This window comes from Lipotes vexillifer, unplaced genomic scaffold, assembly GCF_000442215.2.
Source record: "Lipotes vexillifer unplaced genomic scaffold, Lipotes_vexillifer_v1.1 C27273632, whole genome shotgun sequence".
NCBI classification, from domain to species: domain Eukaryota; kingdom Metazoa; phylum Chordata; class Mammalia; order Artiodactyla; family Lipotidae; genus Lipotes; species Lipotes vexillifer.
Window position 1 is genome coordinate 1 of NW_006792712.1, and position 3,948 is coordinate 3,948.

The 3,948-nt window shown below is 37.1% G+C and overlaps 1 pseudogene; it reads left to right on the top strand.

The window, feature by feature from the left end:
* The first annotated feature begins 863 nt into the window (after positions 1-863).
* On the top strand, positions 864-1,464 carry LOC103076941 (ferritin heavy chain pseudogene; annotated as a pseudogene).
* Positions 1,465-3,948: the final 2,484 nt, after the last annotated feature.

Consider the following 3,948-nt stretch of genomic DNA (forward strand, 5'->3'; position numbering starts at 1 on the left):
AAACTAACACACCATTGTAAAGCAATTATACTCCAATAAAGATGTTAAAAAATAATTTAAAAGGATAACCAAAAATAAATAAATAAATAAATAATGGAGATATGGACAATAATTCAATAATAGTAGGAAAATTTATCATCCCATTGACATCAATGGACAGATCATCCAGACCGAAAATCAATGTGACAGAGATTCTAAATGACACAATAGACCAGTTGAACTTAATGGATATCTATAGGGCACTACATCCAAAAAGAACAGAATGCACATTCTTTTCAAGCATGCATGGGATGTTTTCTAGGATGCACCACAGAGTAGGTCAGAAAACAAGCCTCTAACAAATTTATGAGTATAGAAATTACTTCACGTATCTTTTCTGATGACAGTGATATGAAACCAGAAATCAACCACTCTAAGTAAAATGGGAAAATAGTAAACACTTAGGGACTAAACAGCATGTTACTGAAAATCCAATGAGACAACCATGGAATCAATGAAGAAATCATAAAATACCTCAAGACACATGAAAATGAAAACAGAACCTCACAAAACCCATGGGATGCAGCAAAAGCAGTTCTAAGTATGAAATTCATAGTGATACTTAGTGGTCTTCATCAAAAGATACATAGTGGTCTTCATCAGAAAACAAGAAAAATCTCAAATAAGCAACACAAGGTACTACATAAAAGACTTAGAAAAAGGCGAACAAATAAAACCTAAAGTCAGCCACAGTCTTCGCAGAGAGTTGCCATGGTTTCCTGCTTCAACATTGCTTGGACAGAACAGGGCCAGTTCTCGCCACCACCTCACAGCACACCCCAACTGCCCCAAGGTCCCCACTGCCACTCCAGTGCTGCACAGCCGTCACCATCACTGCCAACACTGCCTCTCCTCAGCCACCAACCATGATGACCGTTTCCCCCTCGCAGGTGCATCAGAACGACCACCAGGACTCAGAGGCCATCATCAACTGCCAGATCAACGTGGAGCTCTATACCTCCTACGTCTTCCTGTCCATGTCATACTATTTTGACTGTGATGATGTGACTTTGAAGAACTTCGCCAAATGATTTCTTCTCCAATCTCTTGAGGAGAGGGAACATGCTGAGAAACTGATGAAGCTGCAGAACCAACTGGGTGGCCAAATCTTCTTTCAGCATATCAAGAATCCAGACCATGATGACTCGGAGAAGGGGCTGCATGCAATGGAATGTGCACTACACTTGGAAAAAAGTGTGAATCAGTCACTACTGGAACTGCACAAGCTGGCCACTGACAAAAATGACCACGATTTGTGTGACTTAATTGAGACTCATTACCTGAAGGTGCAGGTGAAATCCATCAAAGATTTAGGTGACCATGTTAACAACTTGTGTAAGATGGGGACCACCAAATGTGGCATGGCAGAGTATTTCTTTGACAAGCACACCCTGGGAAACACCGATAACAAGAGCCAAGCTTTAGGTTGGCTTTCCATAACCAGAGGGGTGACTTCCCTGGTCATCAATGCAGTGCCTGCATATTTGGGTTACTTTTACCTTTTTTATAAGTTGTATCAAACATCTACAAGTTCTTTCCTTAGTACCATTCCTTCAAATAAAGTAATTTTGTACTCCCCCCCACAAAAAATACCTAAAGTCAGCAGAAGGAAGGAAATAATAAAGATCAGAGATGAAATAAAATAGAGTTCAAAATAACCATAGAATAGATTAATGAAACAAGAGCTGGTTTTTTGAAAAGATAAACAAAATCAACATACCTCTACCCAGGCTCATCAAGAAGAAACACCCTCAAAAAAAATGAAAGAAAAGAAATAACAACTGATACCACAGAAATACAAAAATCATAAAGCAATACTATGAGCAGTTATGTGTCAACAAGTTGGACAACCCAGAAGAAGTTGACAAGTTTGTAGAAACAGAAAGCCTTCCAATACTGAGTCAAGAGGAGACAGACACTTTGAACAGACTGATCACTAAAAGTGAAATAGAATATGTAATCAAAAAAACCTAAAAAACAAAAAACTCCCTCCAAACGAAAGTACAGGACTGGATGGCTTCACTGGGGAATTTTAACAAACATACAAAGAACTTATAGCTATCCTTTTCAAACTATTACAAAAAATTGAAGAGGAGGGACCTCTCTCAAATTCATTCTATGAAGCCACCATAACCCTGATAACAAAAGAAAAGAAACTACAAAACAGAAAATTACAGGCCAACATCTATTTTTAATGAATATAGATGCAACAATCCTCAACTAAATATTAGGAAACAGAATCGTACATCAAAAACAATACATAAAAAATACCACACACCATGATCAAGTTGGATTCATTCCAGGGTTGCAAGGATGGTTCAACATAAGCAAATCAATCAAAGTGATATACCACATTAACAAAAGGAAAGACAAAAGCCACATAATCATCTCAATAGATGCAGTAAAATCATTTGACAAAATTTAACATCCATCTAGATAAAAACTCTCACTGAAATGGGTATAGAGGGACCATATCTAAACATAATAAAAGTCATTTATGACAAAGCCACAACCAACATAATACTCAACAGTGAAAAACTGAAAGCCTTCCCATTAAAGTTAGGAATGAGGCAAGAATGCCCACTCTTACCACTCCTATTCAACATAGTATAGGAAGTCCTAGCCATAGCAATCAGACAAGAAAAAGGAAAAAAAAATCTATATTGAAAGGAAGAAGTAAGACTGTCACTATTTGTAGATGACATGATACTTTACATAGGAAACCCTAAAGTTTCCATACAGAAACTATTAGAACTAATAAATGAATTCAGTAAGGTTGCAGGATACAAGGTTAATATAAAGAATTTGTTACATTTTTTTACACTAACAATGAAATTTCAGAAAAGGAAGGTAAAAAACAAACAAATCTCATTTAAAATCAGATGAAAAAGAAATACCTAGGAATAAATTTAACCAAGGAGGTGAAAGACCTGTATGCTGAAAACAGTAAAACATTGACAAAGTATACTGAAGATGATTCAAAGAAATATAAAGACATCACATGATCTAGGATTGGAAGAATTAATATGGTTAAAATGACCATGCTACCCAAAACAACCTACAGATTTAATGCAATCCCTATCAAAATACTCATGACATTCTACATATAACTAGAACAAATATCTTAAAATTTATATGGAACCACAGAAGACCAAGAATTGCTAAAGCAATCATAAGGAAAAAATAAAGCTGGAGGCATAACCCTTCCAGACTTCAGACTATACTACAGAGCTACAGTAATCAAAACAGCATGGTTTTGGCCCAAAACGGACATATAGCTCAATGGAACAGAACAGAGAGCCCAAAAATAAACCCGCTCACCTGTGGTCTACTTACGTCAAAGGAGGCAATAATATACAATGGAAAAAAGACAATCTCTACAACAAGTGGTGTTGAGAAAACTGGACAGTTACATGTAAATCAATGAAATTAGACCACTCCCTCACACCATATATAAAAATAAAATCAAAACAGACCTAAATATAAAACATGACACCATAAAATTCTTAGAAGAGAACATAGGCAAAACATTCTTGGGTATAAATTGTAGCAATATTTTCCTAGATCTGTCTCCCAAGGCAAAATAAATAAAAGCAAAAGTAAGAAGTGGGACCCAATCAAACATACAACTTTTTCAGAACAAAGGAAACCATCAATAAAATGAAAAGACAGGGCTTCCCTAGTGGTGCAGTGGTTGAGAGTCCGCCTGCTGATGCAAGGGACACAGGTTCGTGCCCCAGTCCGGGAAGATCCCACATGCCACAGAGTGGCTGGGCCTATGAGCCATGGCCGCTGAGCCTGAACGTCTGGAGCCTGTGCTCTGCAACGGGAGAGGACACAACAGTGAGAGGCCCACGTACTGCAAAAAAAGAAAAAAAAAAAAAAAAAAAACCTACAAAATAGGAAAAA